Genomic DNA, 16,716 nt, shown 5'->3' with positions numbered 1-16,716 from the left:
CTGTGTTCTTTTTTGTTTCCCCCCAAGACATGAGCCCAATTGGCATAACTTTGTAGTTTCTCACCCCAGAACTCCAGATCCTGGCCCAAAAGATCTGCAGGAGCACAAGGGACTAGAGCTTGCTTAAGTTAGAAAGACATACAGGTATCCCCAGTACCTTGCAAAACTAAACTGAAAGCATCTACAAAAACAAAAAAACCGGGACTTCCCTGGTGTCCAGTTGCTAAGTCCCCACGCTCCCAATGTAGGGGGCCCAGGTTTGAGAGGAATCTCCAAGGAAAAGCCATGTTGACTAGCCCTGATCTCCTGGGTCTCTTTTCCTCAAAACTTCCTGAGTGTCTCAAGGGAACCAGTATAGTCAGATTCCAGACAAGTGTCAGGGGATCTTACTAAAAAGGGGATTTCTTTATTTTTCGAAGTGGTTAGTGCTTTGTGATCCTGAAACCATCTTCTCAGATGGCTTCTCTATCCCTATACTGGACTTTAGAAGACAGAGGACTAGCCTCTATAGTGTTTCCAAGAAAGGGCACTTATGTAAATAAATCCAGTATTTCCCAAGGACACACGTTTGTTAATAAATTCCATTTTAGCAAGATAGATTTTCTTAGCCTGGGTATTAGTAGTTAGATCCCTTCTGGGAGACTTTCCAACGGGTATGGCATGTTCCTGGCATCTAGAGTTCCCTATCTTTGCCCCATGCCCACTCCTGTTGACTGATCCAAGTCCCTTTCCCCTGAGAATCCTTTAAGATTCTTCCAAGACTGTAGCAAATTATGTTTTAATGTTTCCATTTGATCTATGCTTATTCCTCTCTTTCCTTCATGGAAGTTATAGAATGGTGTAAAGTCTTTAATGTACTTTTACTTCCTCTTTACACCATATGGTAGAAGGCCATTTCATCAGCCTAGAATTATGCACTCTGATTTAATACACACATACACACACACACACACCAGGATCAGATTCAAGCAGTCATCTCAACTATGGTGTCTGTTTCTATCCAGTTAAATGTCCTTAAACCTCCAGAGCATTGCAGTGGAAGTCAGAATAAGGAATTCTTGAGTAGCCCCAAATCCTATTCTACCTTATGCTTCAAATCCAGTAACCTCTTGTTTCAGTCTTTCCCTAAGTTTATAGTGGCCTTGATATCTTGCATAACCCTTGACTTTACAAGTTATCTGAAGCACATTCATAAATTCTTTAGTTATCTCCAACATCTCTGCTTTCTCCTAGCCTAGGTTTCTCTCAGCTCTGACAGAGGCAATGCCATTACTGATTCCCTTTCCCCCACACTTTTTTGACATTTTTATTTTAACAAGATTTTGAACTTATAGAAAAGTTGCAAGTATAATATAAGGAACTCCTACATACCCTTTTCCTGGATTCACCAAGTGTTTATATTTTGCCCCATTTCCCTCATCATTTCTAACCAAATTAAGTTGAGAGTAAGTTGGACACACCATGCCCCTACACTCTTAAATACTTATGTGAGAGTTTCCTAAGAAAAAGGAAATTCTATTACACGGCACAATAAAACTACAAAAACACTGAGTCAAGAACCACTATCTCTCACCTCAACACCTACAAGCAGGAAACAGAAATTAAGACCCAGAATTCAGTTTTGCACATCACAATTCCAATGCTTCCCCTTCTGAAATGGAGAATACCCTATTCCTTCTTTGATTCTTCCTGACCCAGTAATGTTTTCATCCAGGGTCCTGAGAAAGGATAACTTATTCTAGAAAAGGAAGAGCAAGAGGAGGATTAGACACGCCCCCCACCTTACCTCTCCTCCTTCCGCCTGATCAAGAACATTACTTCCCAAAGAAACTAGTCTCTTCGAGTGACTGATCACCCAATACGCATGTCCATCTAGAAATATCTGCAAATGTTCATCCCCATTTTTTCCACGTCCCAAATAATTTCTCTTACTTTCCTTTTTACTGCGGCTCGTCTGCTTCCCAGGCAGGACTGAATACCACTTTTTCTCTCTAAATCCCTTTTTTTCCCTGAAATTTACAGAAAACTTGAAGGTGCAATATAAAGAACTTTTTTCTTGAACTTTTAGAGTAAGTTGTTGACACAGGGCTCATCACCTTCAAATACTGTAGTATTCCCTACAAACAAAGACATTCACCTACATACCACAAAGCAATCATCCCAATCAGGAAAGTAACATTGACTCATCACCATCATCCAATCCTCAGATCCCATTCAGTGCTTTGTCAGGTATCCCAACCATACATCCAGCTCAGATTCAAGCTTTGCATTTATTGGCATGCTTTATTAACCTTCTTTTTTTTTAATTAATTTATTTATTTTTTATTTTATGGCTGTGTTGGGTCTTCGTTTCTGTGCGAGGGCTTTCTCTAGTTGTGGCAAGAGGGGGCCACTCTTCATCACGGTGCGCGGGCCTCTCACTATCGCGGCCTCTCTTGTTGCGGAGCACAGGCTCCAGATGCGCAGGCTCAGTAATTGTGGCTCACGGGCCCAGTTGCTCCGTGGCATGTGGGATCTTCCCAGCCCAGGGCCCGAACCCGTGTCTCCTGCATTGGCAGGCAGACTCTCAACCACCGCGCCACCAGGGAAGCCCTATTAACCTTCTTTAATCTAGAAAAGTTTCTCAGTCATTCCTTGTCTTTCATATCCTGGATATTTCCAAAGATTACGGGTCAGGTATTTTGTTAAAAGTCCCTAAAGTTAGCAGTCACATAAAACAGGGAGATCAGCTCAGTTATCTGTGACTCATCTAGAGGTGTGGGATAGGGAGGGTGGGAGGGAGACGCAAGAGGGAGGAGATATGGGGATATATGTATATGTATAGCTGATTCACTTTGTTATAAAGCAGAAACTAACACACCATTGTAAAGCAATTATACTCCAATAAAGATGTTAAAAAAAGAGAGAGAGAAAAACAAAAGTCCCTAAAGTTTAATTTGTCTAATGTCTTCTCATGATTAGACTCAGGTTACGGATCTTTGGCAGGACAGAAGTGATGCTGTGTTCTTTCACTGCACGCTATCAAGAGGCACATGGTTCTGAATTATCCCACCTCTAATGATGTACAGTTGGATTGCTTAAGGTGGTAGAAGTCAAGATTCTCTACGTTGAAGTTACTCTTTCTCTTTTAAATTAATATTTTTCAGGGAGGTAGTTTGAAACTATCTAAATATCCTGTTTTTAATCAAACAATTATTCATCTATATCATTTTAGTTTCATTGTTTACTGTTTTATTCAATGGGTTATAATTACTTTCAGTTTATATTGATTATTAAATTATTTCCTGTGGGATCCCCTTCAAGCTGGCTTTGGTGTCCTTTGGACAGGTCGACATTATTCTTTGATGATTTCCTTCCTTTCTGGCAAAAATAAATAAAAAATAGTCTAGGCTCTCTCTTGTACCTTCCCTGCCTCAGACACGGAATTAGCAATTTCCTCAAGCATCCCTGGTTCTTTTTACTGATATACAGTATGTAGATGGCAAGGTCCGGATCTGTTTCCAGGCACTTACATTGGAAACAGCTTTGGGCGCATGCATGTGTGCACACACACACACACACACTCACACTGAAAACCATGAGCTCACAGCAATACCTCTAATTTCCATCTAACACTACAGGATATATTCAGGTTTTCCACATTTTCGCATTGGCAATTCTTTTCCAACAGTAAGAAATCAGATGCCCATTATCCTTAATATACTTTCTTATTTCATCACTTCCCTTGTGTGTAGCCAACGTCCCTTCCTACCACTTCCCTCACCTGCACAGATGTTCTCCTCACCCTACTCCAGCTCCCAGTCCCTGGACTGGCTCCTGCTCCCTGCAATACAAATGGTCACTACTCGGCCCTCTACATTTGCACTTGGTCACCACTGTTCCCCACTTATACCCTCCTCTGAGTGTGAGTGTCTTCTTTGCTGGGTCCCATATAATGGATTTAACTCTAAATCTTTCAGTAAGGAAAGAGTTAAAGAGAGGAAAAGGAAGAACCTTATTTGTTTGGGGTGTTCTTCACAAACTACACTGGTAATTTGTTGATCTACAATGAGAAATTGTAAGTATCAGGCATCTGCTATATTCTCTGAACTCTGATAAGAATCTTTAATCCATGGGAATAAGCATAACAAGGTGCTTGACTCAGTATTTTCCCTTCTTTTCTCTTAATTGTCTCTTCACTATTTTTTTTAATTCTACAAATTTGCATTACTGCTTGTTTAGTTCAAGAAATATCTAATGAGTCCCTAACATACACGAGGAAGTGCTAGATGATGGGTGGGATCCAGAGACAAGAAGGATAAAATAGAATCTTTTGTAAGGTTTTGTAAGGATGTTCAGATTAATATACAAATAACTGTGAGACAACATTGTAATACCAGAAAATGTCATAATAATGATTTTTCAAGAACTTACTCTATAAAAAGCACTACGTGCATTTACTACCCACTAAAACCCCACAAAGGAGGGCAGTTATATTACTGTCCTCACATGAGGAGCTACAGGTTCAAAAGTTTGAATGCCTGCTTAAGTTTCCAAATTTAGAAAATAAGTGAGCTGGATTTGGAATCCAAATTTGTCCAAAATCTTTGCCCTTCATCACTATGACATTCAGAAGATGGAAACATCCCGTCTTATCAGATCAGGAGAGACTTCAAGAAGAAAATGGCATATAAGGTAGACTTTTAAGAACTGGGGTTTTAAGAAACAGATATGCCTGAAAGCTACTTCGGTTACAGAGAAGAGAATGAAACAAAGGATTTAAAGGAGAGACTCAGGGCATGTATCCACAAGTAGAAGAGGTTGAGTGCACAGTGGGATTTGTGGAAGAAGTAAGACAAGACCAGTAGATTGGGAAAGAACTGTGAATGGTTCTAGACCCCAGGATAATGAGCCTGCATTTCATTCAAGATGCAAAAGGTAACTTAAGCCCAACTCCAACTCTAAACCTCACCAAGGTTGTCAGAGGAATGACAATGTGGAGAACAGCTTCCAGGAAGTGGCAATTAGGGTCTGGCCAGCTCAGAGGATTCGAACAGAAGGAAAAAAAGGCTTCTGGATGGTGGTTACTAAATCAGGGCAATCAGTCCCAGAGGTTGGGAGCAAGATGAAGTAAAGGGGATGAAGTGCTGACCAAAACAAAAGGGGAGTGGGCAGGAGGAGAACAACCAAAATAAGATGAAGAGCAGTTTAATGGGATTAAAAGTGGAATAGATGGAATAATGTCTGTGTTTAAGGAATTTCAGTTTGAAATATGGAGAGGAGAGCAAGGTTAAGTTATTGTAACTCCAATACATGATGGTTTAACTACAAAAGAGATGGAGGTCACTGGATGTAGCCCATCAAAAAAGTCACTCTCTTATCTGCAAAACCTAAGTACTGCATGGCACACAAGAGATGTTCACAAAAATTGTGTGTAGTGAGTGCACACCTGAATGGATGTGAAGGCAGTATTGCCACAGATAGACATTGAACCTCACTTTGAGAGGCTGGAGGCAGAAGAAAACAAAACTATCAGATTCTGACATCTCTGAGGATAGTGAATGAGGGTCTGGGAGGGAAAGGGTCATGAGAAAGGGGAAAGGAAGAGGGACAGATGAACGATGAGTCAGGACAATTCTTCAGAAACCAGAGTCAGTGTCCTCCATTGCTCTGAATCTCTGTAGCAAAGTGCTGGCATATGATATTGCTTTAGTAGGGGAGGAGTGGATTCAGTGTCTACAGCAGAAACCAGAATTCCAGAATGTCCCACAAACAGACTACTTCACAGAACAACAAAAAGAAGAAAAGGCCCTGCACCCACAGCCCATGAGAGGCCCAAGCTCAGGGAGACACCCCCTCCCACCCACGTGGCTCAGGAGCTCCCAGCAGAGCACATAGCCATCAGCAGAGGGGCCCCTGGAGGGTGGAGTCAAGCCCTCCTGATGTGGCCAGCATGGCCCCTCATCTCATCTGTAACACCGCAGCTCCACACCACTCTCTTCCCAGCACCAGAATCTGGGTCACAGTGGGGTGGAGCTCTGGCAGTTCCTTGTATTTAATAAGTAACTCCCACTGATTTTCCAGCCCTTCCTTCCCCACCAGTAGCTCTGACTGTCGGCACCAGGGGGCAGGCCTGGAAAATCACTCACACATTATTTGTGATCTCCATCCCCCATCCTCACCCAGAGGTGCAGATAAACCCTGAATAGCCTGAGGTCTAAGAATGAGAATCTCTGCGTGGGTAAGTCAGAAGCTCCGTAGATAACCAACCACTATGGTGTGTGCTACATTTATTCTGGTCACCACTGCTTCTCTAACAGCCCCAGGACAAGGATATGTAGCCACTGCTATGGGTCTCTGTTCTCACCAATTTCCCAGAAGCCTTTGCTCAGACAGGTTGGAAGTTTGGTGTATATGAGTCTGTGCGGTAGGGAAGGTGGGAGGGACCATGGGAAGAAAAGACTAGAGATTGCTGAATACAAGACTGAATTTATGATTTCTCCTGTTGACATTTTAGTTGAAGATTGTTGTATTCACTTCTTTCTCTCACAGACATGAATAGGAAGGTGTTTATTTTTCCTAAATGGCCTAGTAACACTCATGTGAGCTTGACCACACAGCTGGAAAAACCTCTGGAGAACTTCACTGTGTGCCTTTGTGCTTGCCCTGACCTCTCTCCATGCCTCTAGACTCTTCTACAGCTGCAGACCAAGAATAATGAGATGATCATTTTTAAACCTAGTATTGGAGAGTACCATGTTATCATTGGGGGTGACAAGATTTTCTCCAAGGTCTATAAAGGGTTCCTTGCCCTGGTGCACATCTGTGCCAGTAGGGAGTCCTCCTCTGGTGTTGCCGAACTCTGAGTCAACAGGTCGCCTGAAGTGATAAAGGGACTGAGACAGGATTACTCTGCGAGGGCTCACCCCACATTGTCCTGGGGCAGAAGCAGCATTCCTGTAGAGGTGGGTTGATCAGAGCCAGTCCTCTGTGAGAGGGATTGGGGATTTATATCTGTCCATCTCCAGAAAAGGCTTGTTTGTGTATGAAGGTATCTACATTAGACCTGTATCTGCCCAGACAGGTGGGCACTGAACTGTAGGATGCAGGATCATGTGCTCACAAGCTCCAGAGTCAAGTTGAAGTTCTGCTCCAACAGGACAAAGATAGTGGGAAGAAAAATTACCCACAGGAAAGACTACCTCTGAAGACAATTATACTTATGCGTTATGCTATTGCTGTTTTCTTTGAATTTCCCATCTACTGAGCTGCCTAATTTACAAGAAAAGTACAATGACTCCTAGCATTTGTTCAATATTTTTCATGGCCCAAAACACCTCCCATTTAAGGCTCATGTTTTTGAGTTGTGCTATTATTCAGAAAATAAGGAACAACAAGGATATAATAAAAACAAAATTTGTTGTAAGGAAAAAAAAAGTAAAGGGTTTAACACTTGATTAGTAGAAGTTTTTAGACTTCTCCCTCAATGGAGTTTACTCTCATTCTACTCACAACTGTTTATTTCTATGGAATTTAATTGAGGGCCTGCTAAATTGGATTTCTGGGTCACAGTTAATAGAACAGAAAGGTAGAGCAGGTCTGGGGTTGCTCTACTCACTAAGAGCTATGGCTCCTCCTTCCTTCTGGCACATCCTCAGACCTGATCTAATAAAATGCACATCTGGAAACTAGGGGGCTGTCTGGGGCCACATAACTCAAGGCAAATCTTCACCTCCAGTAGCCCCTGGAGCACTGTAAAATAATCAGTGACATAAGTGTCCCAAAGTCATCAAGAAAATACTACATGTTGAATAATACTCATGTCACCTTTGCTTAAAACCCTCTAAGATTCCCAGGCATTTACGGTAGAAGTCAAATTTCGGCAGGGAATAGGGTTGCTGCAGGATTTGACTACCTGTCTGAAGGTCCACCATATAAAATGTTCAGCCTACTGACTGGCATGTAATAAATGATATTATAATTAACAATATTAGTATACTATATACATTATTTATATTACTGTTGTTGTTTTTATGTAAAATACATGGCACACTGTCCTGCTCTTAGTTGGTGCTTAGGGAGAATGGGTTTCAACTCTCTCAATTCCTTTCCCAAACAGAAAAGAGCAAGAGATGCTAGATTTAGGAGGGAGTCCCAGTTAAGCATGTCACAGGGGCACTGGCCATGGTTGCAGAGAATGGAGTCAATGAAGATCAGAAAGCAAGAATTTAGGAAGAACCCAACAGTTTAATCAACCCCCCCCCCAAAAAAGTTGAAAACAACCAGTGACAACTTAACAGGAGCAGATGAAAGGCACATAGGCACAGCACAATGTAATGAACACAGAAGATTCCAGAAACAGATGATCACGCTAAGAGTTGCCCCTCTATAAAGAATTCCTAAAAACTGAGGAAGAGCTGCCACAATGGGTTTCTTACAAGTCAGGTCCCATGAGCCTCCCCACCAAGTAGGAGGGAAACGGTAAGTGAACCAGGTAGGCAGGTGTTTTATTGATATGGGGAATGTTTAGCTTCCCTTTGCTATCTCCTGACTTAACCATATATTTTCTGTTTATGATGTATCTCCTCATGACTTTATATTTTGAATATAGTATTCAAATAAAAACCAGACATGACCCTGCCTATTCTATTTAATGAAATATAATGAGGATAACTTTCTGCAAACATTAAATTAATGCAAATTCTGAAGGAATCAGGGAGGGAGAAAAGATAAATGTTTCATTTTTGTTTACAAAAGTATCATCTCCTAATTGTTACAAGTATAGATAATCTAAGAGAAAGGGGTTCCTTATATCCAGAATATAGAACATTAAAAATCTAGCAATGTCCCAAACCAAAACCACAATCATTCTTTATCAATACATTCAGTCCCATGCAATTAATTCTTGTTCTGCTTGATCTTGGGTGAACAGTTTTATGAACCTGTCAGTTTCTCTATTAGAGTTCTAGAAATCCTGACTCAGTCCAGTGGTATGGTTCCAAAGTTACATAAGCAAAGCCATCAGAATCCTGTAGCCCAGGTTCCTGTCATAGTCTTTTCCAAGGGACTCTGAGAAGACAAAGCATTCTGGCCTGTACATAATTGCAAATGCTTCCAGGGAAGAACCAGAGCAAAACAGAAACTATCTGTGGGTGATGCAAGACTTAAAACAGAATGGGTAAGATATGATAAGAGTTAATTTAATAAGACTATTTGGTTGTTTCTATGACACTCAACATTTTAAAATAATTATTAGAATTATGACTGATAACATTACATTGGACATTTCATGGACAGAGAGTACTGACCAATTTCTAGGAAATTAATACAATTTCTGAAATACTTACATTTATATTTACCCATACAAATATAACCTAAGTTAACATCTCTTATTTGACAATGCCTTTCCATATAATCCAACCTATCAAATAAACCAAATTAGTTTAACATCTCTCTTTTTACAAGGTGAGAGAACAAATCCTCTGAGACTTTCCAGGGGCCCTCTAGGAAATCTCAAAGTCAGTTTGGAGTCAAGAAGATTTCATTTAGGATTTGATTTGGGGAAGGCAAAATTGTCAAAACTGTAAAACAAACAAACAAACAAAACCTTAGCTCTTTTTAAAGTGATAAGACTTGGTTCTCTTAAATAATCAAGAATAAGGTTAACATAAGGCACAGGAAATTATGCTGATAAGACAGAGAATCTTTGTTTCCTAGGTGGATGACTTAAAAAGTAAAGAAAAATCTTTTAGGATCTATTAAGAACAGACCAACAAACCAAGAAAACTCTGTTATATTAATAGAAAGAAAAACAGATTCTAGTTTTGCATCCTTATATTTTTGAGCTCATTTTTAAAAAACCTTATAAATAAATCCATTCAATCTCAGCCAGCTTAACCACACATGAAATTACTTTTCCTCTAAACCTCCTACAACTTTGTATATTCATTCAGGTTTTTTTCCTTTATTATCTTCCTTCTCACTCTGGGACAACCAGTCACTTCACTTCAGGACAAAATTATTCTATTTTTCCCTTAATGAAAACATGTGCTTCATACCTTGCAAAAGTTTCCTCATGAAAAACACATCCTACTTTTTTGTATACTTTGCCTAAAAAGTTGTTCCCCTTATTATTTTTGGTAGTTTTATTTTCATACACTGATTATAATATTTTAACCATTAGTAACCCTTCTTTTACAGAAAAAATTGTAGGAAGTAGACAGCTGTGAACTGCCTGTCACATACCAGCATTCTGTGATAGACTAGCAAATTTTTTTAATATACCATCTCACAGTTTTATACGTCCATGCTTCCTCATATTTTTTAATATGGTAAAAAGAACGTGTTGACAGACTCAAATACATTTAGCTTCTCTATACCAAAAAAAATGTAAAAGCCAAAAGCATATAAACTTAAATGTAAGTTCAGTAATGAATGTTTCAGCAGTTTATGTTACTTAGAAATGATTGAGATGTTTAATGAATATCTGTTATTTAACTTAGCATAACTCTAAGGTTGTAAGTTACCAAAAAAGATTTTGGAAACTATTTTTAGGCAGACATATTAAACCATTACACAAAGCTGGCCATCATCTCCAGTTATTTCCCTGTTAACGCTTTTTACAGCACACGCATGTTAGGCAAGTGTCAGGGAAAAAACAAACAACAACAACAACAAAAAAACCTGAAAAAATAAGTTAAATGCTTGGGAGTTTTTTGTTTGTTTTACTGCTGTGCTTGATTTACATAAAGCAATGGATATCAAGCAATTCATTTTTATTCCATCTTTACTTGTACATTTGTTTTCAGATTGAATTTATAATTTTTATAATCTTAAACATCTAGTAGATATCATATTACCCTATTTGACCAGTAAACCCAAGTAGAATAAAAATGTATGCTCATACTGTAGTCAGTGCTGATAATCAGAAGGCATAGCTGTTTTTATTCAGTCAACAGCATTAAAATAGTCTTCAAAGATTTGCTCAAATCACAAAAACTTGAAAAGCATTTGGGTTAGTTCCTATATTTCTGGAAGTGTTGGTAATATTTAATTTACATAAACACTCATTTACCTCTAAGCTGATTTAAACAGAGCTCCTTTACAGGACTTTATAAATTTGGTAATACCACCCAGAGGTAGGAAAATATCACAGATGTGTAACATATTTACACACATACATAAACATACAGGTGCAAAAAGATCTCATACCTTTCCATCTAAAATTTTAGCCATGAGCCAGGTATGCACAGTAATACAAAAACTCACTGGTGTATTTACACTCTCTATTTATCTAAACTGTGTTTCTGACAGATAGAACAAGTCAAGGTTAACTACTCAATACGAGGGTTAAATCCTTTTACCAGTATTTGTGGAGATTTTTAAGATCTTTTGCCCTGTCGTATGGACACAGGACTACATTTTAGGTGAGAGACTGAGACGACATGAAGCAGCTGTCTAGATGTCTCCAAAGTCTGAGTGGATAAAATAGCCAGTCTGTTTCCAATTGGCCTTCTTCATTTTTCTTTTCAACCTCATGCGATTGCTTTTGGGCATCCCCAAGTCCCTTGAGAGCCCGAGTGGGGGCAGGGAGCATGAAGTTCAAGTGCCTGAGGGGCTGAAGTGAGAAGGAAGAGGGCCCGGTAGGTTGAACAGAGGATGCGGGAGGGAGGGGCTTGAAGGGGGGCACAAAGGATTCAAAGGAGCTGAAGGAAATATTGAAGGTGATGAAGGAGAAAGGGTGAGCGGAAACAATGGGAAGGGAGAGGTCTCGGGGGAACCAGTTTGGGGAGATCTTCAGTTTCCCAAAGAGGCCCTGAAGTTCCATATCAACCTTAGTAAAATCATGCCAACAAGAAAGGAAGCAGGAGTTAGCAGAACATATAGTCATATGGGATTCAAGAAGGGGGTTTCAGTTGACTGAGAAGCTCCCATTGGAGAAGCAGAATCAAACAGAGAAAACAGAGGCTTCAAAAGATCCAGGAAAAAAAAATTTCCAACCTAGGAGTCAAGGAGTGGATCCTCACTTGACAAAAAGAGCCAGGAAGAAATTTTCTAGCCCAGGAAATCAGAAAGTGAATTTTCCATTTGAAACAAAGAACAAAGGCCAGGAGTCAGGGATTGAAAGAATCTCTACTCGAAACAAAGAGTCAGGAAGAAAGACATACAGACCAGTAGGTACCCTGCAAAGAAAGAAGCCTGGGCCTCTAACCCAGCTTCTAGAGTATACTGAGAATCTTAAGAACCAAAATTTGTCAATGGACTGTCATCTGGGGCACTGGTTCAAGAGCTGAACCCTGAACAATCAGACAGGAATGAAGACAGAGTCTTCAAAGTGCTGGATGTCATGGCTTAGGTGAGAAGTCCAGGGGTCCAATGATGCATCTGATCTGATCCAAGTCACGGCACCACTACCGCCAAAGAAAAGCCAGAGCCAGATAGTAGGTAAAGCAGCAAAAATAGGTCTTGCTCAGAAATATTGCACTGGGGGGAAGAGACCTCAGCATAGAACTGGGCTCAGTTCCAAATACAGCATGGACAAGTGGGCATTTATAACCCAGGAGCAGGGTGGGGGTCAGGATGTTCCAAAGAGGAAGCATGGGGTAAAGGAGATTCTGGTTCAACTGACTTGACAAAATTCTTGCTGACGGCAGACCAGGGTGAACAGATATCAAGGGTGGGGGATGAGGAACTGGATTAGATATCAAGGGTGATCAGATATAAAGTGTGGGAGACTGTTTCTCAATTGACTTGGCAGGATTCTTGCTAAAACTGGGTGATGTGGGCCTTACAAGGACAGACACAGAAGCCCAACATCAAAGCCTAGTTAAGAAGAGGGCTTCGAGAAGCCTGACTAAAGCCTGGTCAAAGAGAGAGCCTTTGTCACCTCAGACCCTGAGAGAAGTCCAGGAGGCAGGTGGGCTAAAAGTCAATACCCCTTCTGCTGGACTCATGTGGGAGGAAGAATGACATCAAGAGGAACCAAGGACCCCTCACTAAAATTCCCTTTTATACACCTGGTCACTGTCTCTGGAAAATGCAGGGAAAAGGATGAAAACAGGAGACAGTGTCCAATTATTCCAGAAGGTTATCAGCCAAAGGCATGACTTATATTATCAGGTCAGACTAAGTTTTAAACTAAATAGAACATTTTCTCCCTGTTACATGTTGAGTCCTGGCTCATGTAGAAGACCAGAGAGTTACCGTGTGAGTAAATTACTCCACCCCACTACACAGATATGCTTACTGGGAACTTATGGAAATGTGTGTTAACAAGGATTTTTATAATGGTAAAGGCTGTGTCTGTCTTATAGACCCCTCTTCTGTGAAACATGGAAAAGTTCTCAGAGCTAACTGTACAACTTTGATATCCCATACCATCTTATTCATTCATTCATTCACCTAATTAACCACTATTTATTTCACAACTACCCTGTGCCAGGTGCGATGCTAGGCACAGGAGATATGAAGCTGAGAAAGATGACACCGGTCCAAGGAGTTTTGTCACTGGAACAAACTCCTCCAGGTCAGTAATTAACCAATGTACTAAACAATGGCTTCTGAATTTTGACCTTTCTTCAATCTCCAAGTAATGCTATACCTTTTGTTTTTCACAATCTCTCTGAAGAAGAGAGAAACCCCTTTCAGAAATGTTAATTCCCATTGGGAACGTCTATAAGTCACAATAATAATAGCGTTTCTTAACAAACCTAATGGTGTTAATTGAAGTGAAACTTCTGGACATCTTTCCTGGGTACTTTCTGTAACTGTCAGATACACTGGCAGTGATGGCAAAGGAAAAAAAAAATAAATCTCAGCAAGGAAAAACACTTGTGCCATTAAAAATCCACCAAAAAGATAGAAGGATATGGACAGCACAGAGGCCCAGAATCGTAACTGGAGAAAGACATCAGAGTCAGAGATCATGATAATTTTTGACCCTTCTGGTTGTCCTAGGGTCAGTCAAGACCTAGGGAACAATGGATATACTTAATGTCCTATGATAAATGCCCAGTGGGCAGAGCCATAATCATTAACATCAAAGTCCTTTTTTTTTGGTACTCTGCTGCATTCGTAAAGGGATCTACTTACTATATAGGAGTCAACCTGGCTCCAGAATAAGCTGCTTTTCCAAGATAAAAGCACATATGATAATACCCTACCCCACTCCTCTCTTTCCACAGTTTACTTAGGTAAATTCAGTGTAAATCCCTGGACTTAGAGTTAGTAGTAGACTACTTGTGCCTATAGTAAAATTTAGCTTCAGGTTGAATTGGGATGAAAATAAGAGAAAGATGTGGCCTGGAAATGCTAATCGTTGGTTCCTTTTGGAGTGGGAGACAACCTTTTTGATGGCCTGAAGAAACACCAATGCTGACATGGAAAGAGAAACCAGACCTGGATCACTTTTAACCACTGACTTGAGAAAGGTAATAGTTCATTGGGTTATAAATTGACTTCATTTGGGCTTCAGAGTTTTCTAATACCATCCAAGGCTATGCATACTAGGTTGCACCACAGGAAATTATTACTATTTGTAGTTAAAACAATCAAATATCAGCAATTTCATGTGGTTCAACCTAATAAATGCCCAGAGAAACAATGGCACAGTTGGGGCAGTACCGTACTTACATCTGGAAAAATACAACGGTATGAGTCAAGGTTGACTGATATACTGCAGCTGATATATTACATGAGGCCTGTGAGCTAAAAAAGGCCCATTCAGCTATGTCCACACTAGATAAATGCCCTCCGATGAAAACAGAATATGCTGCAGAAATGTCTTCCTTCATTGTGGCCTCTTGGGTACCATCTCTCCCATCCCACAAGCATGGACAGACAGAAGAAAGCATTCAGAGACAGAAGAGAGAAGAGGGAGGGAGAGGGAAAAGGAGGAACAAGGGAGAGGTAGGGGAAAGATGTTATGTAAGTTTAGAGTGCTTTCAGCTGACAATACCTGAACTCTTTCTGGATTGACAATGGCTTAAACTAATGAAGGTATTTTTTCCTGTCTCACATACTAAGAAGTTCAAAATAGGAGATCGAGGGTGGTGCATTTTTTTCTTATTTTTATTGGAGTATAGTTGCTTTACAATGTTGTGTTAGTTTCTACTGTACAGCAAAGTGAATCATCTATACGTATACATATATCCCCTCTTTTTCAGATTTCCTTCCCATTTAGGTCACCACAGAGCACTGAGTAGAGTTCCCTGTGCTATACAGTAGGTTCTCATCCAGTGTGGTACATTTTTAATGTTTCCTTCTAAAACAAGTTGACTCTAACTGCAGAGGTCACAAAATGGCTTCTGCAGGTCTAGCCTTCACGTTCATGCTCAAGGCAGGAAGAAGGGAAGACAGCACCAGAAATATCTATCCTATTTTTCAGAAAAGCAAGTTTCCCTAGAAGCCCTTGATCCCACCCATGCCATGCAGAAATCCATTACATCTCATTGGTCATAACTGTGTTACATGGACACCTACATGAAAAAAGATGCTGGAATAGTGGGTATTTGGTGGCAAGCAAGGTTATGGCATCATTGAGTTTTCCTGAAGCAGCACTCCAGTATCCAGTGACCAGCTTCATGGGTTTCAAGAGACAGCTGTGGCAGCCATGACAGAAAGAAAACTGTGTGTTCCAGAGTCTGGCCATTAGCTATGCGGCTACTAAGAGGCTTTGCCCCAGCAGCATCAATGGCTTCCTGAACCTGGATCACTTATCAGAGTGGCCTCCTGATCCCTTGCCTTCCTGACTCTTGCAGAGACAGAAGCACCCCTGGCAGGCTCGTTCAACAGTCTTGTTCTGGGAGTTTCTAGAGGCCCAGCCTAGAGCCTGCTCTCCTGCAGGCCTCCACAGTTTTGTAAACACTTAATGACCTCTTTTAAATCTTTCTATTTATGGTTTCTGCTTCCTGCAACAGGGCCCTAACTGATGCACCAGCCTACTGTTCCTGCCACAGGTAGTGAGGTGGAGAGGCAGCTTTGTGCGGCCTCAGCTTCTGCCTAGGACTGTAAAGAAGAAACTAACAAGAATTTCCTTAGCTACCTGAACTTCCCCAAGAGAAGGCCCAGCCTTAATTGCAAAGATCTGAATCTTTATTAGTGTTCATGGTTCTGACATTATTTCTTTCCTGAACAAATGACACTTCTTTTGTATCCTCAGGTTTTGGATTTCCTCTCTCGTTAGTTTTCTTTCTTTTATATAAAATGACTTCAGGACTAATACTCTGATGCATGGCTACATCACAGGATATTCAGCCTCTGGAATTTGTAATCATTTTTGGAAACTGTTTCGCTATAAAAAAACAATTTATTTAGAATTTGTTCATGGACTTCTACTTTCATGGAGTTACATTTAAAGAATAGAGACTGTGGGGAGAGAGAGATGTACAAAGAGTCTTTGCTGTAATTGTGTGTTTACTGGAGTCAGTTGTGGCTGGTCCTGACCTGAACTTCAAAGCCATCAGAATACAAGCTCTCCAAGGTGAGGGAACATGTAGACTTACCACTGTGTGCTCAGCACCTAGAAGAGGGTCTGAGACATACTGGGGGCTTAATAAATGTTGAGTGAATGAATGTATATGGACACCTCAGAAACCACTCTCCACCCAGCCTCCAACACCAGTCACCAGGGTAAAGTCATTGGAAATGATACCATCCTCACCTATGTCTGCATGCTGGCCTTCATCTTCTTAGTCGGTGTACATGGTTTGCTCTGGATAAGATGATCAGAGTATGAAG

General features: G+C 40.6%; 2 long non-coding RNA genes across 2 annotated transcripts in view; one reads left to right on the top strand and one right to left on the bottom strand.

Moving 5' to 3' along the window:
* The window catches only part of LOC309645550, a 251,878-nt gene that overhangs the window by 73,255 nt on the left and 161,907 nt on the right, over positions 1-16,716 (top strand). The window lies entirely within an intron of this gene.
* On the bottom strand, positions 22-16,033 carry LOC309645608. The gene is made up of 2 exons (XR_014254980.1): positions 2,601-16,033; positions 22-2,291 (listed from the first exon to the last, which is right to left on the bottom strand). It is a non-coding gene; the product is annotated as an uncharacterized lncRNA (long non-coding RNA).

This window comes from Balaenoptera physalus (assembly GCF_965194825.1).
Source record: "Balaenoptera physalus genome assembly, chromosome: 1".
Lineage (NCBI taxonomy): Eukaryota > Metazoa > Chordata > Mammalia > Artiodactyla > Balaenopteridae > Balaenoptera > Balaenoptera physalus.
Note: the sequence above shows the minus strand (reverse complement) of the source record. Positions and strands in the feature narration are given on the sequence as shown.